Here is a 27,448-nt window from a genome sequence, read left to right as displayed (position 1 = left end):
GTATAAATTTTTTGGGACCTCTAGAACATTCTGAACATTGTTTTCATCTTTACTTCTACAAGGGCTAAAATCAATCACCGTTTTCTTCTCTTCTTCTTTTGTTCTTTACCTTTGTGCTTCACTTTTCTTCTTTAATAGTTCTCATCACTGTTTAAGAATGACAAGCAGTACAAATCTTGCTGACGATTGGAAGGGAAGAGACACCGTTAAAGAAAAGGGAATGGATTTTTTTGCTGCAGATGGTGATTTCGACGAGATGATAGTTGAAACCATCAAGTACTACAAATGGGAGCGTTTCGTACAATCTCCAGGTGATTTCTGTCCAGAACTTGTTTTAGAATTATATGCGAATCTTAACAAGGACAAGAATGAATCTATAGTTAGAGGAACAACAGTAAATTTCTCATATGAAAGTATCAATGATGTTTTTGGTTTAGAAACGGTGAATGATGACTCAATTGATGATTAAAACACCTAATTGGGAAGTAGTGGAAGAGAAATTGTGTCCATTTGGGGCTAATTGGAAATTCTGTGCTTATGGTTCTAGAAAACATTTAAAGGGAAGAAATGTTAGTTATTGTGATAGACCATGGGTTTCATTGATCAGTAGCAGATTGAGTCCAATATCAAAATAACCTAGTGGTATTGGTATCTAGAGTGTCACGACCCTAAACGGACCCGGTTGTGATGACGCTTGTCGTGAAACTAGGCCAACCGACACAAACCCCCAACACCAACCAACCAAGTATAATAAGTCATTTAAAGACATTAATAATCTAAAATCCCATAGAATAAAGTAGGAAAAAATAGTGCGGAAACCAAAACACAGCCCGACTGTCACGACCCCAACTCGCCCTCCGTGAACTATCGTGATGACACTTAGTCTCCACGAATAGGTAAGCCTAACAAATGCGGAAAAAGAAAACAATTGCGGAAAGAAAATAATTAAAAACTGAGATAAAAAAGAAAATAGTGTTTAAAATGCCATCTGGCATGTAACAGTACAAAATCTCAACCTAACACTCCCAAAATCCGGAACCCCATGAATCACAAGCTAAGAGTATATATAAAAATCTCTAACTCCAGAAATATCTATCAAAAAGGAAAATACAAAACGACTATACTAGTACTGAGAATAGAAAGAGACTCTTCGGTCTGCGGACGTGGCAGATATACATTGAAGTGTCTATGAAAGCGCCTTTGCCTAAAATATGATAAGACAGTGTGGAAGTACCTAGATCTGCACATGAAAAACATGCGCAGAAAGAGCATGAGTATACCACATCGATACTCATTACGTGTCAAGCCTAACCTCGGTCGGGTAGTGACGAGGAAAGTCAGGGTCCTACTGAGATTAAATGAAATATAAGGTAAAATAGTGTAGAATGAGACAGGATAACTAAACGCAATAGTAAGAAGTAACACATAATAGAAAGAACAACAACAACTATAATAGAGAAAAAAAATCACGGGAAAAGAGTACAATTCAACTTAGAAATAACAACCAGGGATCTCCCAGGATACCGTCTTGTTGTCCCAATATACATATCCAGTGGATCTCCCGGGATACTGTCCCGTAGTCCAACTCATAATGCGCGGGGATCTACCAGAATCCCGATCCGTAGTCCCAAATGTAAATACCCAGTACTGGGGGAATCTACTGGGTGCAGTCCCGTAGTTCTAATATAAAAATGTAGGGGATCTCCAGGAATACCAATCCGTAGTCTCAAACTAAACATGCAGGGGGATCTCCCGGGATACCGTCCCGTAGTCCCAAAGTAAACATACAGCATCAACAAGAAGAATACATAGTTCAGTTCAAATTCCATACCAAGGTAAAACATGTATTTCTAGCCTAGCATGCTGCACATAATCCAAATAAGGCAGTTTGAGCAAGTAAAGCAATTAAGTCAATTAGACATGCTTTTCTAAGCTAACAACAGGTTTAAATTGCAAGTAGTATAACAGGAAAAGAAATATAGTTAAAAATTACTTAAAGAAAATCGAATTTTTAACAATTAGCACAAGTACGCACTCGTCACCTCACGTACAAAGCATTTCAAATATCAATAATATCAAATCCTAAGGGGAGTTCCCCCACACAAGGTTAGACAAGCCACTTACCTCGAATCGGCTCAATAATCAACCCGAAATCACGTTCTTGCCACGAGTACTCGACTTCAAATGGCCCAAATCTATTCAATTAGATTGCATAATGTAAATAACACTTCAAGTAACTATTTCTACTAATAAATTCTAAGCTAATACGCGAAATTAGGTAAAATGACCAAAATGCTCCGGGCCCACATCTCAGAATCAGGTAAAATTTATATTTTCAATATCCTCATACTCTTACGAGTCTAACCATACAAAAATTATCCAAATCCAATATCAAATTCCCAATCAAAACTCAAAATTTAAGTCTAAGAACTTTCCCCCAATTTTCATCAAAATTCCGAAATTAAATGATGAATTCATGTTTAGATTAATGGGTTACAAGCAAAAAAGGAGTTAAGAATCGTTACCCAATCGATATCTCTAAAAATCCTCAAAACCTCGCTCAAATCCGAGCTCCCAAGCTCTAGTTTTCACAAAAATGGCTAAACCCTCAATTTTTGAACTTAAACATTCTGCCAAGGTACTCCTTCTTCACGAACGCAGAAGGACCCTCGCGTTCGCAAAGTACAACTTCGCTTGTGTTCAGCTTTCCTTCATCGCGAACGCGATGCACGATTTCCTCCTTCTACGCGAACGCAGAACTACCCTCGCGAACGCGTAGGTATAAGACCTCCCAGCTTCGCGAATGCGGGAGCACCTTTTTGAACGCGAAGCATTAAACTTCCCTCAGGCCCAGCTCCTCTTCGCGAACGCGAAGAAGGAAACCAGAATTGGGTTGCTGCAATTTTCTGCAATTTTTCAAGTTCCATAATGACCCGTTGAGCATCCGAAATACACCAGAGGCTCCCGGGATCTCAACCAAACATGCCAACCAATCCTAAAACTGTCACGCCCTCACGACCGACGCTCAACCGAGTAAACCCGACTGAGCAAGCCTGTTAGGTTTCATTCTACCCAAAGTAATTCATGAATAAAGAGGAGATGAACTCCATTAATCATACTTTTGTAAATATTTCATTAACAACTTCCATTTTGTTTTCATTAGCCATTTCAACCATAATATCCAAAATATCACAATTTTTATAAATATGAAGGAAAACATATTTGGCGAATACCAATATTTCTAATTTAATTTCCAATACCAAACACGACCTACAACCTGTCTACGGAGCCTTTAAATATAACTGAAGAGTAATATGGAAATGCTGGCAACAAGGCTCCGACTATACCTCAAAATACAAAGTACATGATAAACAATGGTACAAGACCCCGAAATAAAGTGGGACTCACCAAGTCAGCTGAAAGGAAGATGCGTCACTAGCTGCGACCAACACTACCTGCTATGGAACCAACTACATCCATTTAAAGACGTAGCGCCCCCGGCTAAAGGAACGTTAGTGCTATCGAATAGCACTAGTATGTATGACTAAACACCATCAACAAAGCTTTGAACAATCACCACATCATCAAATACAAATAAGGGATCACATAGCTTTCACACAATTTCCATAGCTTTAAGTTGGGACATTTCATATTGTTGCACCATCATTCACAATACCATCGCCTTCTTGCAGGGAGTCCGATCTCGGCCCGATCGGCTAAGCCATCTCATTTGAGACGTATACCTCAATCACAATTTTATTTTCACTTTCCGATTTCAATATCAGTACAATACTACCATGTGTGCAGCATAGCATCCGATCATGGCCCGATCGGCTAAGCCGTCTTACTAAGACGTTTCCATTTTTCCATCAATCATCTCCTTTCAAGTTTATATTACGCATATTAATTCATCGGCACTTGGGGCCACAATTATCACATCATACTTGGCACTAGGCCACATTTCATAATTCGAGCTCTTTTCCCCCACATTTCACATCAATATTAATTTCAACAACAAGTCATTCAATCCAAGATGTCAAGTACACATGAGAGGAAATCATGAATCATTGGCATATACAATATTTCAGAAATCATACACCTCAAGTTCATTGGCAGTGGAACTTTAAACACAAAGGATTCTTCCAAAAAGGAGGGGACACACCAAACCACAATAGAAACACACATCAAAGTCATAAACAAGAAATTACACCAATTTTATTCTTTGAATAACTTTTTTCCAATCACGACAATATACAATCACATCAGAGCATGTAACAACTCGGATCACTTGGATGTACTTATAAGGCAAAATATTATCTCAAACAGCCACTTATGGGCATAAATTGTGTACAAAGCCTTTAGGACACTTTATTATTGAAGTCATTTATGGAAAGTAGATTCAAGGCTCATTTCATAATCAGTTTCATATTTTCTCATGTCATAGGCATCACCAGGCACAATTATAACTCAAGTTCTCGGCACGTTGGCCACACTCTATTTTTCAAGTTCATTTGATTTATTTCAAACATCTTTATACATAGAGGATTTCACATAGTTTGGCATAACAATCTCAATTTAAACTTAACTTGGAATCTAGGCATTTTAGCACATAGTTCACATTCTTCACATATCCTCAATTTACCAAGAATAACATATTGAACACATTGAGATATGCCTTTCACATATATTCTTGCAACATCATTTCACTTGACATAACAAGTGCTACATTTATAAATTTTTCAAACTTACACATTTATATGGACGCCATGGGAGCTCAATTTCTAAGAAGAGGGGGTTTTGGCCATACATACCTTGTTTAAGCTTTCCTTAAGTTTCTACAATCCACCAACACCTCTAGTAATAAAAATCTATAAGGAGATAGCGGGAATTGATTAATAATTAGAAAGATTACCCATGGTATAACTCTCTTAGGAATTTCATCAAACACATAACATGTGAAGTAGTCTACAAGGTCTGAAAATGGAAATTCCTTCTTCCCTCAACCAATTTTAAAAGGAACTACCCAAATTAGTTCTTTAATATCACATACTATGACTTAGTCCCATATGCATGACCTATTTCTAATCCCAACAACATATTTGAACCCTTAACCTCTTGCATGAAATCTTGGAAGAAGGACTTACCCGGATGGAGGACAATCAAGTGGTTATCTTCCTTGATTCTTGAAAACTTGAGCAAGATTTGGGTGATTATGAAGCTAGGATCCTTCTTTATCTTTCTATATGCTCTCAACTCTATCTAAAATCAGTAGAAAAATGACTCCAAATGAAGCCGCTAAGCCTATTTATCAAAATGGGGTCGGGTTATAAAAATAGAAAAATAAGCCTCCGAAATCGGGTCTGCGGTCGCATAATGGACCGTAAAATAGGAATGTGGGTCGCAAAATGCATCGCGGAACTGGTGCCCAGAAATGGGCTACACTGGATAGGTCTGCGGCCATTTTGCGATCGTATAACCACTTCTGCGATCGCTGAATTGGCCGCAGAATGGGATTTTGTCAATTTTTGGTAATTTGATCATAACTTTGTGTAGTAATGTCCAAATGACGAACGATTTGAAGCGTTGGAAACTAGACTCGAAGATATTTAATTTTATAGGTTGTTCATCGTATAAAACCTTATATATATTTAGATATGCTCGTTCAAAGAGTGGACTTACGCGAACTCATTTGGAATTTTAGCCTATTATGAAAATTTTCAATTTGACTTAGACTTAGGCGTCCCATTAGACGCCACATTACTTATAATATGACTTATACACTTATTTACCAAATACAATTGATGCCTATCATGTTAATAGCATATAAAATATTATAATCAGCCTACATGGCACCAAGAAATCCTAAATTACTTAGTGAAATTTTCCGGGGTCTTACAAAAACATCATTCAAACTTGTTCCAATTTTTGTAACGCTCAAAACAACACCAAAACACTAATTTAACATAGGATTCAAGACTAAGAACTCCAAAAACTCTCAAATACGCTTTCGATCAAAAAGTCTATCAAAATCTCGCCCGAATGACCTGAAATTTTGCAAGCACGTCACATTCGACACTACAGAGCTATTCCAACTTCCGAAATTCCATTCCGGGCCCGAAATCAAAATCTCACTATCGAACCGGAAACTTCAAAAATTCAACTTTCGGCGTTTCAAGCCTAAATAAGCTACGGACCTCCAAAACACAATCCGAACATGCCCCTAAGCCCGAAATCACCCAACAGAGCTAACGGAACCGGCAAAATTTCATTCCGAGGCCGTCTTCATACTGCTCCGACTACGGTCCAAATTCTAAAGCCTAAGCACTCATTTAGGGACTAAGTGTCCCAACTCCGAAACTCAAAACCAAACATCCACGGCGAATCAAAATAGCAGAAACCAACACGGGGAAAGTAGTTAATAGGGGATCAGGGCGTTAATTCTTAAAACGACCGACCGAGTCATTATATCCTTCTACACTTAAGCATTCGTTTGTCCTCGAACGAGCACAGAGACATACCTGAAGTAGTGAAAAGATGAGGGTTACTTCTGCGCGTATCCTACTCAGTCTCCCAGGTCGCCTCCTCGACCGGATGACCCCGCCACTTAACCTTCACTGATGCAGTGTTCTTTGACCTTAGCTTCTAAACCTGCCTGTCCAATATTGCCACTAGCTTCTCAACATAAGATAGATCCTTGTCCAACTGGACTGAACTGAAATCCAACACGTGCGACAGATCACCGTGATACCTCCGGAGCATCGAAGCATGAAATACCGGATGAACTCTTGCCAAGGTGGGAGGTAAATCAAGCTCATAAGTAACCTCCCCAACACGCCTCAATATCTCAAAAGGGCCAATAAACTTCGGACTCAACTTCCCTTTCTTCCCAAATATCATAACGCCCTTCATAGGCGAAACCCGAAGCAGAACCCACTCTCCAACCATATAGGAAACATCACGAACCTTCCGGTCCGCGTAACTCTTATGTCTGGACTGGGTTGTACGGAGTCTATCCTGAATCACCTTAACCTTCTCCAAAGCATTCTGAACCAAGTTTGTGCCCAATAATCTAGCCTCACCCGGCTCAAACCAACCCACTAGGGATCTACACTGCCTACCATATAAAGCCTCATACGGTGCCATCTGAATGCTAGACTAATATCTGTTATTGTAGGCAAACTCCGCCAATAGCAAGAACTGATCCCAAGACCCTCCAAACTCAATCACACACACACAAAGTATATCCTCAAGAATCTTAATAGTGCACTCGGATTGTCCGTAGGTTTGAGGGTGAAATGTTGTACTCAACTCCACCCGCTTACCCAACTCATGCTGTACGACCCTCCAGAACAGTGATGTGAACTGAGTGCCTCTATCTGAAATGATGGATACTGGAATACCATGCATACAAACAATCTCCCGGATATAAATCTCTGCTAGGCGTTCCAAAGAATAGGTGGTACATATAGGAATGAAGTGTGCAGACTTGGTCAGCCGATCCACAATCACCCAAATGGCATCGAACTTCCTCAAAGTCTGTGGGAGCCCAACTACAAAGTCCATGGTGATCCGCTCCCACTTCCACTCCGGAATCTCTATCTGCTGAAGCAACCCACCCGGTCTCCGTTGCTCATACTTCACCTGCTGACAATTGACGCACTGCGTTACAAACCCAACTATATCTTTCTTCATTCGCCTCCACCAATAGTGTTGCCTTAAATCCTGGTACATCTTCACGGCACCCGGATGAATGGAATACCGCGAATTATGGGCCTCCTCTAGGATCAACTCCCGAAGCCCATCAACATTGGGTATACAAATCCGATCTTGCATCCTCAATACCCCATCATCACCAATAGTCACATCTCTGTTATCAAACTGACGCTTCCTGATACGATCAAATAAGGAAGACCGAGAAACCACGCAAGCTAGAACCCGACTAGGCTCCGAAAGATCCAATCTCACAAATTGGCTGGCTAAGGCTTGAACATCCATTGCCATGGGACTCTCCGTTGTTGGTAAATAAATTAAACTCCGCAAACTCTCTGCCCGGTGACTCAAAAAATCAGCCACCACATTGGCCTTGCCCGGGTGATACAAAATACTGATATCATACTCCTTTAACAGCTCTAACCACCTCCTCTGACGCAAATTAAGATCCTTATGCTTGAACAAATGCTGTAAACTCCGGTGATCAGTATAAATCTCACAAGGCACACCATACAAATAATGACGCCAGATCTTTAGGGCGTGAACAATAGCAGCTAGCTCGAGATCATGGATAGGATAATTCTTCTCATGTACTTTCAACTGTTTGGACGCGTAGGCAATAACCCTACTGTCCTGCATCAAAACCATTCTAAGGCCAATCCTCGAGGCATCACAATAGATGGTATAGGACCCCGAACCCGTAGGCAATATCAAAACTGGGGATGTAGTCAAAGCTTTCTTAAGCTTCTGAAAGCTCGCCTCACACTCTTCCGTCCACTGGAATGGAGCACTCTTCTAGGTCAACCTGGTCATAGGGGCTGCAATCGATGAAAACCCCTCAATAAAACGACGATAATAACCCGCCAAGCCAAGAAAACTGCGGATCTCTGTATCTGAGGATGGTCTGGGCCAACTCTGCACTGCCTCTACTTTCTTTGAATCCACCTGAATACCCTCACTCAATACCACGTGGCCCAAGAATTCCACGGAATCCAACCAAAATTTACATTTCGAGAAATTAACATATAACTTCTTTTCCCTCAAAGTCTGGAGCACAGTCCTCAGGTGATGCTCATGATCTTCTCGACTCCGGGAACACACCAAAATATCATCAATAAAGACAATGAAGAACGAGTCAAGATATGTCCGGAACACACTATGCATAGAATGCATAAAGGCTGATGGGGCATTGGTCAACCCAAATGACATAACAAGGAACTCGTAATGACCATACCAAGTCCTAAAAGCAGTCTTCGGGATATCTTGCTCCCGAATCTTCAACTGATAGTAACATGAGCACAAGTCAATCTTAGAAAACACTTGTGCGCCCTAAAGCTGGTCAAACAGATCATCAATACGAGGCAAAGGATAACGGTTCTTCACTGTAACTTTGTTCAACTGGCGATAATCAATGCACATACATATAGAACCATTCTTCTTCTTTACAAATAAGACAAGAGCACCCCAAGGTGATACACTGGGCCTAATAAAACCCTTATCAAGCAATTCCTGTAACTGATCCTTCAACTTAGGAGGAGCCATACGATATGGAGGAATAGAAATGGGCTGAGTGCTCGGCATAAGGTCAATGCCAAAATCAATGCTCTATCGGGCGGCATGCCCAGAAGGTCAACTGGAAACACATCAGAAAAATCATGTACTACTGGTACTGAATCAACTGAAGGGGTATCAATACTGACATCTCTCACATAAGCTAGATATACATCACACCCTTTCTCAACCATTCACTGAGAATTAAGGAAAGAAATAACTCTAGTGGGAGTGTGATCTAAAGCACCCCTACACTCAACACGCGGAACACATGGCATAGCCAGCGTTACGGTTTTGGCGTGACAATCAAGAATAGAATAATGGGGCGATAACCAGTCCATGCCTAAGTTAATATCAAAATCTACCATGTTGAGCAATAATAAATCGGCTCTGGTCTCAAAACCACTAAGAGCAACCAAACACGACCGATAAACGCGGTCCGCAACAAGAGAATCTCCCACAGGAGTAGAAACATAAATAGGGGAACTAAAAAAATCCTGAGGTACACCTAAATGCAGAGTAAAAATAAGAAGACACATAAGAATAAGTGGAGCCTGGATCGAATAGAACAGATGCATCTCTGTGACAGACCAAGACAATACCTGTGATGATAGAATCAGAGGCAACAACCTCGGTACGGGTAGGAAGGGCATAGTATCTGTCCTGGCCTTCCCCTCTAGGGTGACCTCTACCTCCCCGACCTCCACCTCTAGCTGGCTGAGCAGGTGGGCTAGCAACTAGAGCTGTAACCTTAGCCTGAGAACTCTGCGGGGCACGCTGTAGGTGAGAAGTTTGTGGAAGTGTACCGCTCCTAAGTTTGGGGAAATCCCTCACCATATGATGTGTGTCACCACACTTAAAACAAGCTCTGGGAGGATGTGGAGGATGTGACTGGCTCGAGCCAGGTATGCTGGATTGACCACTGAAAGCACCCCGCGTAGGAGGCGCACTAGATACTGGAGGTGCATAATAAGGCTCCTGCGGCCTAGGAGGAGCTGGAATACCACTGGCTTCTGGAAGAGCTGAATGAACGGGGCGACTCATATAACCCCCACCATGACGACCTGCAGCTGGGGCACGGGCACCAGAATAATGGCCCGACTCTCGAGACCTCTTGGCCTCCCTCTCCTCTTTATCCCTAGCATGCATACCCTCAATCCTCCTAGCAATGGTCACGATCTGCTGATAAGAAATATCCATCTCCAACTCACGAGCCATGCTAGAACGGATGTTAGGAATAAGCCCCTTAATAAATCGGTGAACCCTCTTACGAACAGTAGAAACCAAGGCTGGGGCATGTCTAGCCAAGCTAGTGTAACAGACAGTATACTCCGAGACAACCATAGTACCTTGGAGAAAATGCTCAAACTCTACGCGCCACGCGTCCCTGAGGAACATACTCCTCTGGAACATATCTGAAAACTGAGTCCAAGTCAAGAAGCAGCCTCATCCAGACTGTCTAACTCATAGGTGCGCCACCACTCATAGGCGGCTCCTCAAAGCTGGAAAGCAGTGAAGGAAACCCCGCTCGATCTTGATATACCCATGGTACGGAGAATACGGTAGCACTCATTTAGAAATCCCAGAGCATCATCCGATGCTAGACCACTGAATGAATGAGGCTTGTACTTCTTGAACCTCTCAAGCCTCAGCTGCTCGTCCTCAGAAACCGTTGCCCTGTCCTCGGGCTGATTTCGGATTGCAGGCTATACATGAATAATCTCTGGGACCTACTCAACATGAACTTGCTGCTCAGGAGTGTGGGCGACGGGAGTCTTTGCTCCTCCCCCGGCCTGAGATGTAGCTGCAGCAAGGGGAAACAACCCTACCTATGCCATGCCTGAGCCATGCTCATGAACTGTGCCAGAGTCTCCTGAAGTGCTGGAGTAGTAGTAGCAGTAGGCGTATCAGGTGCTTGGACTCCAGTTGGAACTACTGGTGGTACCTCGGTGGCAGCTCGTGTAGGTGCTCTGGCTGCACCACGTGAGCTTCCTCGGCCTCTACCCCAGCCCCGGTCTTTGATGGCTGCATTAGGGGGCGCGAGTGTCTGATCGTCTCTGGTAGCACGTGTCCTCACCATCTGTGAGAGAATAGAAGAACAGAAGTTTAGAATTGTGATGAACAGATTCGCACGACAAGAATTCAAGAATATGAAGTTTTCCTAAAGGTTTTGCAGCCTCCCGAGGATAAATACAAACGTCTCCATACCGATATGCGAGACTCTACTAAACCTGCTCATGACTCGTGAGACCTATGTAACCTAGGCTCTGATACCAACTTGTCACGACCCTAAACGGACCCAATTGTGATGACACCTGTCATGAAACTAGGCCAGCCAACAAAAACCCAACACCAACCAAGCAAGTATAATAAGTCATTTAAAGATATTAATAAGCTAAAATCCCATAGAATAAAGTAGGATAAAATAATGCGGAAACCAAAACACAGCCCGATATCGGGATGTAACTAGTCATGAGCATCTACAACTCATGTAGGAATATGAAAAGGCAACATAGTTTTATATAAGGCTATTACAAAGCGAAATAACAATAGGAAGGAGATGCACTGGGCAGCGAACGCCAAGAAGCTACCTAGTCAACTCTGGAAAGCCTGCTGGAAGACAATCAACACTCGCTAGCGTGACCCGAGACTCCTGGATCTGCACACAAGGTGCATGGAGTAATGTGAGTACGCCAATTCAGTAAGCAATAAAAGTAAAGGCAGCTGAGCAGTAAGAAAACACGTAAACCACGGAATAATGCTACAATAAAATAGTATAAATCCTGAACAATGCAGTAAAACAGTAAAAACTCGTAAAAACATCTCAGTTCAGTAAAACCCTTTTAAAACATCTTTTAGTAGTTCAAACGAGTGATGAAAACAGTGAAAAAAAAGGAAAGAAACATAAACAGCCTCTCGGGTAAAATAACAACAGAACCAGCCCCTCGGGCTACTTCACAATCACTCGTATCAGCTCCCTCGGGAAATATCACATCTCACACTAGGTACCCGTGCTCACTGGGGGTGTCCAGACTCCGGAGGGGCTCCTACAGCCCAAGCTCTATCACAAGCCACCTCATGGCATAACAAAATTAGGCCCTCGGCCTCTCATATATCACAATCAGTACACATGTTGCGGCGCGCAACCCGATCCATAATAATCCTCACAATACAGGTCCTCGGCCTCACTTAGTCAGAATCTCTCAAGCCCCTTGGGCAACAGTAAAACATGATGCTCAGCCCAAAATATCATTTAGAAATATCAAAATGGAGTAAATTTGGCTGAGTTATGAAAACAGTAGAATACAGCATGACTGAGTACAATTATGAAGTAAAAACAGTGAGGAATAGCATTAAAAAGCCCCTAAGGGTCCAAAGCAGTTGGCATGAGGCCCAAATATGACATTCAGCCCAAAACATAATAATACTTTTCAAAACACAATGATATCAAGTAGTTTTAAATCACATATGCGACTTACTAGTCATACGGGATGGACCAAATCACAATCCCCAACGCTGCATGACCCCACACTCATCATCTAACGTGTATGTCACCTCAAAGTAGCACAACGATGTGAAATCCGGGGTTTCATACCCTCAGGAAAACATTTACAATCATTACTTACCTCAATCCGGACCAAATTCTAGCCCACAATGCCTTTGCCTCTCGACTCGGCCTCTGTATGCTCCAAATCTATCCAAAAACAGATTTATACCATCAAAATATGCTAAGGGAACAAAGCCCACTCGAAAACGACCAATTTACATCAAAAATCACGAAATTGGCCAAACCCGACCCCCTGTCCCACGCCTTGGATTCCGATAAAAATCAAATAACTAGAACCCTTACACTCTCACGAGTTCGCACACATAAAAAATACATCAAAATTCGACCACAAATGACCCCTCAAATCCTCAAATCAAAATTTCAAATTCCAAGCCCTAACTTTCAAATTTTAGGCTTTAGATTCCACAAATTTTATGTTTAATTAGGTGGAAATCATAATAGGATCGAGTATTAAGTCCATAAATCTTACTTCCAAGTGTTTCCCTTTGATTCCCTCTTCAATTCTTCTCAAAAATCTCCAAAATCGGTCAAAAATGGTGAAAGTTAGACCCAAAATCGCGAAGGCTATTTAAACATTCTGCCTAGGTGACCCTTTCCTTCTTCGTGAACCCAGTCAACGCCTCGCATTCGGGAAGCACAAAATCCATTGACCACTTAAATCCTTCTTCACGAACGCGACATCCTAAACGCGAACGCGAAGCTTCAGCTCCTCAACCCATCACGAATGTGACCTCTAGCTCGCGAACGCGAAGCAAAAATGAACCTAGACCCCAGCTACTCCCATTTACTCTACTCGAGCGCGGGAAACTCATCGCGTTCGCGATGAACACAAAACCTAACCCTTCGCGAACACGAGAACACATCGCGAATGCGAAGGCCAAACTTCTTGCCTCACACCACATCCCTTCACGAACGCGAAGGCCAAATGTCTGCAACACCAACAGGATAATAAGGATAACTACAACTAAAACAGAAACAGAAACAAGCACCAGGAATACCACTCTTCTCAAATAAAATAACCGAGGATCTCTTAGTACCCTCAATACATGTCAGGGATCTCTTGGTATCCCGAGGATCTCTTGGTATCCTTAATATATGCTAGGAATCTCTTGGTATCCCGGGGGATCTCTCGGTATCCCGCACCTCAACTCAAATCATAAATACGTACAGGGAATCTCCCGGGATGTCATCTTGTAGTCCCAAAGTAAAACACATAACAACAATACAAGGAATACTCAATTAAGCTAAATTTCGTACCAAGTAAAACAGGTTAATTCTAACCTAACATGCTTCACATAATACAATTACGACAGTTTAAGCAATAAAGCAATTAAGGAAATTAAACATACTTTTCTAAGCTAACAACAGATTTATATTTCAAGTAGAATAAGCAGGAAAGAAAAACACAATTAAAGCTGTCACACCTCCTTTTTCGCCCGCGTCGTCGCGAAGGGGGACGCGGAAGGGAGTTTTTTCCAATTAAAGGACAATCAAAATGGGATTTATTTATTTATTTCAGAGTCGCCACTTGGGAGATTTATAGTATCCCAAGTCACCGGTGAATCCCGAATCGAGGAAAAGAATGACTCTGTTTAACAGTCTGCGCACCAGAAATCCGGATAAGGAATTCTGTTAACCTGGGAGAAGGTGTTAGGCATTCCCGAGTTCCGTGGTTCTAGCACGGTCGCTCAACTGTCATATTCGGCTTGATTATATGATATAATACATGTTGAACTTATGTGCGAATTTTAACTCTTAACCGCTTTTATCATTATTATTATTTTTTATCGAGAATTGCAACCTCATGAAAATATATCTCGAACCACGTCACAGTCAATGTACCCGTGGTCGTCGACACACTTCAACTCCGTTGAGATTTGGATTTGGGTCACATAAATGTGCACCCGGGTTTAGGAAAATAACATTATCAAATACGCGCCTAAAGACTAACGCGTTATTATTATTTTGGGTAGGGTCGTGAAATTGGCTAAACGGCTCGTCCCTTAAGTCTAAGTATTTTAAAACAAATAATTATTGAGGGCCCCACAATTTTGTATTTATTTTGGCGAAGCACGCCTCATTTATTTTAAGGATATCCTAAAGTGACTACATTTCTATTAAATTCGTCTCTAAAATAAAAGAGAAAAAATCCTAATTAATTACATGCTTAAAAAAAAGCGTAACATATTAAATGCTAGATTAAGACAAATGTTAACGGAAAGGAATATTACTAAAATTGAAATTATAAATAAAATACGGAATCGACAAATAATATATTCAAAGGAAACTAATTATCCTATAACTAGATTAAACCCGCATTGTTAGATGACTTGAACCGTTGGAATTAATTATTTACAACTATTTGAAACAAGAATCAATCTTAATTACTAATGCATATTCGAAAGTTTATTAAATTTAAACATTAACTCGTCTTGTTTGAACTCAAATCATGCCATAATGCCTAATTCGCGAAATTAATTTAAATTCATGCTTTAACTAAATTTAGCTACATGTTCACGATTAACCTAATGTTGACAATATTAAAACCTTCATAGCTAGTGAACTTAATCAGTTTTGCCAAGCCGATTCACTAAAGACCAACTTATGTTATTTTCCTCTTATTCCAATTATTAAACAGTTTGACAATAATGAGCATGCTTAAATATATACTACCTAATAATCAAGTTAAAGCAAAGTATTATTTAATACATTACTACAAGATGCCTAGTTATGCAAAGCGACAAAAATTTACAGAATAATAATACATGAAATAGCCTAAATACAATTAGTAAAAGAAACAAATAAAAAGCTAAATTAAAACTTCAAAGTTCCATTATTCATATGTATTCATGCTTTCACATTTCAGCTTACAATATGCCAAAGTTACAGTTGTGTACCTGGTATTGCCAATACAAGAAGAAGAAGAAGGTCAGCAAAGTAGTATGTAACACAGCAACAACAATAATAACCAGCAACAACCAGCAAACGGAACACCCAGTGATAGATTTGAAAACCAAAATAAAAATCCAGCAATAACCGGTGAAGTAGTAGCAAATAACCAACCAAATTCAAGGAACAAACCACATGAAAATCCAGAAACACCAACAATAATCAACGAGCAAAAACAAAGTGATTTTTTTTTTAGATTGAAAGACCAGTTAATATTTAACCCTTAATTCTTTCTTAATGTTCAGAAAATTCTTTCTTTTAAACTCTCTTCAAATTCGAATCCTCAAAAATCTTTTAATATTTCTGAATTCTTCTCCTCTCTCAGCCAATCCCCCCTTCTATTTGTGTCCAGCTCCCCCTTATTTATTTACAAACTTGAAGAATTTAAAATTAAATCCTACCATCTTCTACCACCCCCCTTTAACTTCCCACTATTTAATGTTTTGTCCCCCACTATATTAAACAAATATATTAGTTCCCACTAACACATATTTTTTCTTTATTTAATTCCATTATTCCCCATTATCGCATACTTTGTCTCCCACTATATTAAACAATGTATTAATTTCCCACCATTATGTCTTGTCCCCCACTACATATTATTTTATGCATTATTTTAATATATCAACGCTTAGTGGACAGAACACTCAGATTAAATAATTGTTCAAATTTTCAATTCCAAAAATACCCCTATGAAATTACTGAAATTACCATTTTACCCCTGAAAAATACTGCAATTTACCATTCTACCCCCATCAGCTATAACCAATTCACCTAATCATTTTTGACCAAAATACAGCAGCTATAACCAATTCCTAATCAAATTTAATCAACAAATTTAAACTAGAAACTCAGATTATGTCAAATATCATCAAAATAAAGACTAAGGATTCAGGGAACCAAACCATATGATGAACAATAAAGAAACAACTGAAATCATTTTCTGAACAACATTTTTAACAACAAACATACTTTCAGATTCAATAACAGTAACAGATTGAACATAACAAACAAGTAGATTCAAATCAATAAACTCAATAATCAATTGAACTTCAAATTAAATCTAACAACATTACAACCAAGATAAAGGATTCAAGTGATTAAACTAACACACTTCTATATTAAAACTAAACAAGAACAAATGAATAAAAACAAATTGAAGAAATAATCAAGAAATGATAAACAACGAACAAGAAAAGAATCAAACATATGTTGATTTCGGATCCGAGAATATCAAACAAAATACAGATAGAAATGAAACTTAAACCAACTAACCGGAAATGACCGCAACGGAACAGAAACTCAGACAACAACCTCGATGTACCGGATCTCGACTCAACGAAAACCGACCTTCTCTTTTAACCTCGACTAACTAAGAAGGACAAACGATGACCTCGACGGATTGAACCTGAAGAACGACGAGACAGTAGCTGAGTTTCTAGGGGTGGCTGGGCGACGGACGAGTGAGCTGGGTTGCTCGACTAGTGGTCGCTTGGTATGAGGAGATGAAGCAGCAGCAATGGTTGTTGTACATAGAGCGACGGACTGTTTGGTTGCTTGGTGGAGCTCGTTTCTAGACTGGAGGTCGACGGACTGGTGAAGACGAAGAAACAACAACCATGGTTGTTGGTCGTTCATGGTGGAGCTGGGGTGGTGACGGCGAGACAGCAGCTGAAGACGAAGCAGATGCAGTAGCGGCCATGGTAGGTCATTGAAGACGAAGCAACGAAGGACGATGGGGAGCGGCAGTTCGTAATAGTGGTCGATGTTGTCGTGCAACGATGGGAGATGGTCGTCGTCTGGGCGTAATGGTGTTGAGAGGGAAACCATGGGATGTGAGGAGGAGGCTGGAACTGGAGCTTGGGGTCAGCCATGGGAGCTTGGGACGAGGGGAAGGGGGGGTGGTTTGGAGAAGAAGAAGAAGAGAGAGGGGCGGGTAGCTTTAGGTTAGGGTTTTTTAAAAAATGAAAAATGAAAAAATGGAAGAAGGGGGTTTGGGATTAGTTTGGGCTATGGGGCGGACTGGGTCGGGTCGACCCAGTGGGGTTATTTGGTTTGGGCATGGTTGATTTAAATTAAAAGGTGGCCCAATTCCGATTTTCTTTATATTTTTTTTGCTCTCTTTTATTTTACTTTCTAATTAATAAAACTAAAATTCTAAATTAAGTTATAAACTAAATTAACTTATCAAAAATACTAATTAATTCCTAGCAACAATTATCATACATAATTAAACACCAATTAAAATAAAATTGCATAATTTGCTATTGAGTGCTAAAAATGCAAACGATGCATATTTTTCTAATTTTCATTCTTGTAAAACAAACTTAATTACTTCTAATTGTAGAATTAAATCCTAAATACAAATGCGACATATTTTTGTATTTTTTATTAATTTAACAAATAAACATGCATGGACAAATACAAATAATTTATCAAAAATTCCACGAAAATTCTCAAAATTGCACACAAAGGAAAATTATTTTATTTTGAATTTTTTTGGGAGTAATTCTCTCATAGGGAAATCACGTGCTTACAGCTGCCCCTCTTTGTCCGAAAACACGAAGAGTTTTCGTGCAAAGATAAAGTGAGCGATTTTTGCCCATCCGAGTACTCCGTGTGAAGCATTTTTTGAAAAAGATTTAACTGAACCTTTGCTTCAAAGTTTTCCTACATATCCCTGGCTAGAAGGGAATCAGGTTAATGTAGTTCGGAAAGTTTTGGTAGCTGGGACTACCATGGGACTGCAATGTTACTGCTGTTATTACTGCTTGCCGACCTCCTTATTACACCATGCTGAAAGAAAACAAGAAGCTGGACTAAACTATAGTCTATGAATTACAAAATCTTATCTAGATCTCCAGTCATGCTCTTGTATCTCTTGTTGCTTCGATGTCTCGGTGACTCCTCTGGTATTTCTTGTCTTGTATTTTCCCTTGATTGCCGATCTCGAACTGCTTATGTCCTTCTCGGGAGATTCGCATTATTTTTCCATCGAGTCTTGGATTTCCTTCTTCTGCTGGGGATTCTTGTTGTTTACTGCAGGGGATTTCGATTGTATTCCTCTGCTTTACTGACTTCAAACTTCCATGTATTCCTCTGTTATATGGGCGGGCTCCCAACTTCAAAACTTGAAATTTAACAAACTGAAATGTATTCCTCTGTTATATGGGCGGGCTCCCAACTTCTTCAACTTGAAATGTAAAGACTGAAATGTATTCCTCTGTTATATGGGCGGGCTCCCAACTTCAAAACTTGAAGTTTAAAGACTGAAATGTATTCCTCTGTTATATGGGCGGACTCCCAACTTCAAAACTTTGAAATTTAAAGACTGAAATGTATTCCTCTGTTATATGGGCGGGATCCCAACTTCAAAACTTTGAAATTTAAAGACTGAAATGTATTCCTCTGTTATATGGGCGGGCTCCAACTTCAAAACTTTGAAATTTAAAGACTGAAATGTATTCCTTTGTTATATGGGCGGGCTCCCAACTTCAAAACTTGAAATTTAAAGACTGAAATGTATTCCTCTGTTATATGGGCGGGCTCCCAACTTCAAAACTTTGAAAATAAATCGCGATTCTGTTCTTCAGGGGGCTCCTGACCTTAACAACAACTTCGAAAATAAATCGCCATTCCTTTCTTCAGGCGGGCGAGATTTCAACAACTTTGAAAAATAAATCGCCATTCTGTTCTTCAAGGGGCTTCTGACCTCGACAACAACTTTAAAAATAATACGCCATTTTGTTCTTCAGGGGGGCTCTTGACCTCAACAACTTAAAATAAATCGTCATTCTGTTCTTCAGGGGGGCTCCTAACCTTATCAACAACTTCGAAAATAAATTGTCATTCCTTTCTTCAGGCGGGCGAGATTTGAACAACTTCGAAAAATAAATCGTCATTCTGTTCTTCAGTGGGGGCTCCTGACCTCAACAACTTTGAAAATAAATCGCCATTCCTTTCTTCAGGCGGGCGAGATTTCAACAACTTCGAAAAATAAATCGTCATTCTGTTCTTCAGGGGGGCTCCTGACCTCGACAACAACTTTAAAAATAAAACGCCATTATGTCCTTCAGGGGGGCTTCTGACCTCGACAACAACTTTAAAAATAAAACACCATTTTGTTCTTCAGGGGGGCTCCTAACCTCAACAACCATTTTCCTTCTGATTTGAATTATCTTTCCTCAAAACTACTTACCTCAAAACTTGTACTGTCTACTCTGCGGACTGCTGGGGATAACATTTTTTCAAAAATATGTTATCTTACTCCTTCAAAGACTACTTCCCTCAAGACTGATGTTTCATTCTTCTGCAAACCGTTTCCTTTTTGCAAAACTGGTCTTCCTCTTTTTTTCTCTTCTTTTTTTTTTTTCTAAAAAATTTCTTTCTTTAGTTTTTTTTTTTATTTTATTATTTCTTTTTTTTTTGTTATCTTCTTCCTTCGAAGACTACCTTCCTTAAAACTCATGTTATCTTCCTCTTGACATTTCTTTCTTTAAAACTTGTTTTGCCTTCTCACGAAAAACTGCTGGGGATACCGCTTTTCACCAAACTTGTGTTATACTTCCCGAAAATTTTCGAAATGAACGAAAATTTTCTGCCCCAGTTTGACAATCTTTCTTGTGGTGTATCTTTCCGTCATTGGTAGCATACCCTGTCCTTGCTTCAAATCAAAGAAAATTTGGTCAGTTTAAAACGTGGTGGTTGGTTGCGATACTCCTGCTGGGGATGCCATCAACCATTCTCCATCTATGCGTTGTCTGTCCATCTTGAAGCTTGGGCTGATACCTTCCGACCTTCTTGATGATTCCTTATTCCCAAACCTCTTAACCATTTTCTCAGTCTCCTTATCTGACCTCATGTATTTTCATGACAGCTGATTTCACTTGAAGATCTTGCATGTTCATTGATTAACCACTTTCTTTGTTTATTCGTGTCATTGAAAACAACCTTTTCTGCTGGGGATATCCCTCTTCTTTTGTGGCATAGCTCGGAAAGTGGCATTTCCCCGACCTTTTAGTCTCATATGAATTTCCCAAATCATTCCCATTGCTCTCCACGTTGTTCTTTCTTGATTTGTCCACGGGCTTTGGCCTTGAGATCTATAACCTTTGATTTCGCCGAGGATATCCCTCTTGACATTCGTCCATCCTTTTGTCAATTCCCTCTTGCTGGGGATATCTTTCTTGACACTGGCCTCGTGCTTGTTCCTTGCTAACTTACCACTTGGATGTACTAGTCAGATCTCATCTTGCATAATTGGAAAGCTGATGGTAGATTTTGAAGTCATTTCTCACTTGTTCTGACCAAACAGACTCTACTGGGGAATTTTTCTATGAAAGGAGAAAGATAAAAAGGAACAGAATAAACGACAAAGGAAAGAGATGACTATCTAACGAGGAAACTATAAAATAAAAACCTATCAAATGTGGATACCAACTCTAATGGTCATGGCATGCACATATGGCCTATCCTCCGTCGTTAATTGCCTTTCATAACTTTCGTCTGGTGATTTCCATCTGGTTCTCAATATTTATTTGACTTGTAGTGCCCGAAGGGTTTTCACTGCCAAGCCTCTCTCATTTTGGTTTTTCTCTCAGTTTTCATCGCCTTATGGTGCTCGTGAAGATTTTCACCGATAAGACTCTCTTATTTTATTACTTTCTGTCGGGGATTAGAGTGTTATTCTCGACTTCCATTTGCATGACTTGGCATCTTTTGAAGAATGGTCAAAAGGTCTTTCTTTGGACCGTAACATGGGGTTTTGGATAGGGCTAGAAAGAAAGGGTATTAGCGGCTCAAAACGAATCAATTTGGGTTCAAAATTTACAACCTTCAGAACCAGATTTCTTTGCATCAAACACAACTTCTGCCCCAGTTTCTTGCTTGTGGATTTTTTGATTTTTTTGTTACACTATGTTACACTATGCACACTATGACCGAGCCGTGAAGCGCCTACGTATCCTCTTTGAGGAATCAGGTCAAACGTAGTTCCCAATTCCTCTTTTTTCATTTATTTATTGATTTCTTTTCTTTGCTTTCTCTTTCTCCTTTCTCCTTTCTCTTTTGTCGTTTTTCTGTTGTTTTCTTTTCCTTTTTTTTATTTTTCTTTTTCTTTATCTTTTTTTTCTTCCACGTTTGTGTTTCTAACCTTTGCTACTGATTCCGAACGAGGGATATGAAAGAAAATAAATAAGGCTCAAAAGAGGTAACGAAGGATAAAGTGTTTAGGTAGCAGAACAAAATTCTTTCGTCATTCCAGTCTTCAAAACATGCCAAGTGCAAACAACACAATTAAACAAAGATTTGTAGCCTCTTCTGATAGTGCTGGACTTGACAATTATATTCACACATTTGCTTTTTCATTTGTCATCTCTAAAGCACCGTTGGGGAACACTCTCACTCTCATTATCATGAACGACCCTCATGTCAATTTGGCGAATCTTGCCTTTAACGGTTTTCTTTATGTTTTACTTGCCCCAGTTCCACATACTCGAGCTCCAAATAATCTCAAACCGTCCTTATTTCCTTTAAATGTTCCGATCACCTCCCAATGGTTTTATGATTAACTTTTAAGATTAGGCCCAAACTGCGTGCGCATGTCATGTCACTAGAATTGGCATTTGAACAAGGACAAAATAAAAAGAACTAAACAAAGAAGATGACTGGAGGTAACAAAAGACCGGAATTTGCATTAGACAAGCGGTGAAATGGTTCGTATAACAAAACAAGCAAAACAACTGGGGTACAACCTGGGAACAAACCTAAAACGAACCTAGACAACACTAAACGAGTTACTACGAAAAATAAACTAGGCAAAATAAAAGGATAGAAAGGTTTGAATCATAAGACAATATCCGGATTACAACCCTGAAAATAACCCGGACAACAGAAATGACAACAAAATAAACCACCAAGACTCATCTCCAGCTAGCCAAGAGATGAAGTGTCTTTAAAATTACCAAGCACGACATCTTAACCACTGGGTTCCCCATCAATATTGCCAAAACCATTAATAACTTCAATATCATTAACTTCAGTCAGCAAGCTCCCGAGAGGATTCTCAAACTCCGTGCCACCAGGCATCTTCCCCACAAAGTGTTCATCATGATGTGCAGGTAAATGATTTTGCACGATATTCTGGGTGTCACTATCTTGGATCACAATCAGATTTTCCTGGATCATCCTCTCTATTTCTCTTTTCAAATCCCGACAACTTTCAACATTGTGCGCCTGGGCATTGGAATGGTATTCACACCTTTTAGAAGGGTCAAAGCTTCTTGCACGTGGGTCCACATGATGTGGAGGAATAGATGCAATCATGTCATGATGCTTTAACTTCTCACATAAGCTTTCATAGGACTCTACTATTGGTGTAAAATTATCTTTCAACCTCTGTTCCCCTTTATACCTCTGGCTTGGATGTGGGTTATAGGGCACCTGAAAGTTTTGTGGAGGCTTCTGGAGATTTTGTGATGCTCGTGCTCGCCTTCTGGGGTGTTTTGGTGGCTGGGCAACATACTGAGGTGGAACAACAGAGTGTTGTGGGTTCTGAGGGGGATAATAATGCTCAGGGGATTCATGGAAAACTTGAGGAGGCTGCTCATACCTTCGAGATGTTCTCCTGGGACCTCTTCTTGACCCTGATGTCATCATGATTTCTTCAATCTTCTCATTTGTGTCGCTAAAATTATCAGACTCAACCCGGACAACGTGAGTTGCGTCTTTAAAAACCGCTTGACTTATAATTTTGCCCGTCTTAAGACCACTCTATATCATTTCTCCCATTTTGATTGCTTCCGAGAAGGATTTGCCAACTGCGGACATCATGTTTTGAAAGTAATATGGCTCTTGCGCTTGAAGGAAGACAGTTATTAGCTCGTGGTCATCCATGGGTGGCTTAACTCGAGCTGCTTGCTCTCTCCATTTAATGGCATATTCCCTGAAACTTTCACTTGGTTTCTTCTTCAGGTTTGAAAGGGAAATGCGGTCTGGGGCAATGTCGATGCTGTATTGAAACTGTTTAACAAAGGCCTGTGCCATGTCATCTCAGACATACCAGCGAGACGTGTCTTGATCCATAAACCATTTGGAGGCTACTCCCGTAAGGCTTTCCACAAAATAAGCCATCAACAATTCTTCATTTCTTCCCGCACCTCTCAGTTGATTGCAATACCTTTTCAGGTGGGCTATGGGATCTCCATGTCCATCCTACTTTTCAAATTTGGGAGTCTTGAAACCAGGCGGCAAGTGGACATCAGGGAACATACATAGATCTTTGAAGGCAACACTCTTTTGACATGTCGACCCTTGCATGTTTATCAACCATTGTTCTAAGCTTTTCACTCTTTGCGTCATTTCTTTCTGTACCACCTTTCGGGCAGGCTTCTCAATCTTTGCAGGAAGATCAAACGAGTACGAGTGGTACTCATGAGAGTGGTGCTGTTCTTGTTGTGTCGCAAATTGTGACTCATGTCGAGGCTGTTCTTGACCACTGGCCCATGCTTGACACATTCCGGTTGATAGGTGAGATTTTGATCTGGGAGTCGGAATGGAATTCCGAGAGTTGTTGTAGCTTTGTTATGTCATTTGTGATGTGTGTGCAAAATTTCAGGTTATTCGGACATCGTTTGGTCGGGTTTTTGATCGAAAGTGTATTTTCAAAAGTTTTTGGAAACTTAGGCTTGAATTCGATGAGTTTTGAATAATTTGATATTGTTTGAGGTGTTTTGATGATTGGAGCAGGTTTTAATGATGTTATGAATTATGTGGGCATGATTGGTTGAGGTCCCACTGGCCTCGGGTGTGTTTCGGATGCCTAACGGGTCATTTTTGGTAGATTTTTGCCGTTTTGAGCATAAATGTAATGATCTAAAGGTTCATTTGTAGTTCTAGATATCCAAATTTGATTTCGAGACTTCCAGAATTTAAATCATGAATTATAGGACTGATCTGGAAATTTTGGTTTAATTTCATCAAGTCGCGATTGGGTTTTTGACGTGAAATGTGAGTTAATTGTTTAACGAGCGAAATGGGTATTGAACTGGGAAAACGAGCTCCGAATTAAGTTTCAATTGAAGGGTTGTGTTTGTATTATTATTTGTGACTCATAGGAACAAGAATCGTCTAATTACGAGTTCGTATGATGGAGTTAGAGCCATTTTAGTAAAAACATGGTTGTGCTGCAAATTTCACATAAAGCTGCTGTATTTACTTCCGTGAACAGTGAACAGTGTCGTGAATAGTGATCCGTGAACAGTACTTCCGAAATATTAACATTTCATCCGCGAACCCAACCCATTTTTCCACCATTTTTGAGCAACCTTGAGAGCTTTTGGACGGGAATTGAAGGGGTTTTGACGGGAAGTGATTGGAGGTAAGTCCTATGAACTAAATACATGATTATATTGTGCAATCATCCTTGAAATTCATGAAAATATAGCCAAATTGTAAGAAAATAGGGCTTGAAATTGAAATTCTAAATTAGGGATTTGAGGGGTCAAATGGACTCCGATTCTTGTGAATTTGGTATGTATAGACTCGTGGTGATATAAGGAACATTTTGATGTAAAAATTTCTGGATTTTGAGAAGTGGGCCCGGGGGCTCGGATTTTGCTAATTTCGGGATTTTCGACATTTTTCGAGTCTTTTCGATTGGGTTATATTTCCTTAGCCTATTGTAACGTATTCGTTGTGGTTTTGACTAGATTCGACGCGCGAAGAGGTCGGTTCAAGAGGAAAGGGCATTGCGGACTAGTCTGCGGTCGGTTAGAGGTGAGTAATAGATGTAAATGTTGTTCTGAGGGTTTGAAACCCCGAACTTTCACATCGTAACGCTATATTGAGGCATGACACCCACTCCATGGCGAGTGCGGGGTCGGATACTATTGGGGATTGTGACTTGGTCTATCCCGTGTGATGTTTATACTATACTGGTGATTGATACACATACTTCATTGATATTACAGGGCATGATGCCATGTTTGGGGCCTTGTGCCGATTTGTAAATTCTTCGAGGATTGATATTACTGCTTTGCATGATTTGCATATCATTTAATTTCAGTCCAAGGTTTTAAATATTGTTTTGCAAACTCAACCATAATTCTAAGTGTTGAAAACTTAAATGATATTTTTAAATGTATTCCGGGCTGGGAACTTCTGTTTTGTAAATGCCCAAGGGGCTTATTATATTATTTTCTGGACTGATTATAAAGTGACTTGAAACAGTGGTAACAATGACATTATGTGATATACTTGAAACAGTGGTAACAATGACATTGTGTGATATACTTGAAATAGTGGTAACAATGACACTGGATGATATACTTGAACAGTGGTAACAATGGCACTGTATGATATAAATTGGTCAGGTAACAATGGCTGACCGGTCAGGTAACAATGACTGACCAAGATATTGCGCTTGGGATGTAGGAGCCCCTCCGGAGTCTGTACACACCCCCAGTGAGCGCCGTTGACGATAAATAAATATGGATGGCTCGGGCTGCACGCCGCAGTGGGTACTGGAATGTACCATCATATGCATTGCATTATATTCATGTATTTGTATCTATACTGTTGTTTAGCTGCTCGGTTCCATACATTGCTGTATATTTGGATTTTAGCTTACTTTGTGTATTTACTGGGTTTTCTTATCTTCGGACTGTAGTTACTTTATTACTCACTAGGTCGGAGTACTCACTTTACTCCTTGCACCTTGTGTGCAGATCCAGGGCAATATCAGGCAGTTGATCAATGGATCCAGCATTTTGGGGAGTATCAAGGTAGTTGTACGGCGTTCGCAGCATTGATTTCTTCCCTCCTATCCTATCTTTTTTTTTATTTCCGCATTATTAGACTTTGGATACACTATGTATTAGGATGATATTCTGTACTCTAGAGGCTCAGATTCGTGACGCCGGGTCCTAGTGAGATTATGTTGTGTATTTTGTTAAACTCTTCAGTACTTTGATCTTGAATTAATTGATATTTCCATCAGCTATTTTTGATAAATTGGGTTAAGTGTTGAATAATGGTCGGGCTTGCCTAGTAGTGTGTTGGGCGCCATCATGACTGAGATTTGGGTCGTGACATATGCGCCACAAAATTTTCATTTTTGGCTTGTTCCCTTCCCCGTTTCCTATTATACTATTTCTTGCCTTAATTGCTACTTGCTCATAATTGCTTCCATGTCTTAATTGCTACTTGTTCATATATGTTTTCATGTCTAATCGCTTCATATTAACTATTGTTCTCTTTATTGAAGAGTTTAATTATTTCATGGTTTTGTTTTATTACACTGTCTGCTTATATTGGCTTGTTGGTGCCTTATGATACACCTTGATTGGTCTCGCTGAGTAGTTACCCTGGTGAGGTTTCATAATCGTAGTGATATTCCATTGTGTGGATTGCGGTATAAGTATATTGGAGGATTTGAATTAACCTATGAAACATTTGTCTTTATTCATTTGTGATTGGTGTTGATATATATATATATTGGGATCGGGTTGCACACCGCAACAGGAGGAATAAGGGTAAAATGTGATTGTCTGGTGGGATCGGATTGCATGCCGCAACAAGGAGTAATAAGGGTGGACAGGTGGTTGTCTGGTAGGATCGGGTTGCACGCCGCAATAAGGAGTAATAAGGGTGGACAGGTGGTATCGGGTTGCG

At 40.1% G+C, this 27,448-nt stretch overlaps 1 long non-coding RNA gene across 1 annotated transcript; it reads left to right on the top strand.

Annotated features, from left to right (window-relative positions):
- Positions 1–26,804, top strand: LOC107801679 (uncharacterized). The gene is made up of 3 exons (XR_012708085.1): positions 1–311; positions 25,486–25,552; positions 26,503–26,804. It is a non-coding gene; the product is annotated as an uncharacterized LOC107801679 (long non-coding RNA).
- Positions 26,805–27,448: the final 644 nt, after the last annotated feature.

Source organism: Nicotiana tabacum, chromosome 3 (genome assembly GCF_000715075.1).
Source record: "Nicotiana tabacum cultivar K326 chromosome 3, ASM71507v2, whole genome shotgun sequence".
NCBI classification, from domain to species: domain Eukaryota; kingdom Viridiplantae; phylum Streptophyta; class Magnoliopsida; order Solanales; family Solanaceae; genus Nicotiana; species Nicotiana tabacum.
This window is presented reverse-complemented; position numbering and strand designations above follow the sequence as displayed.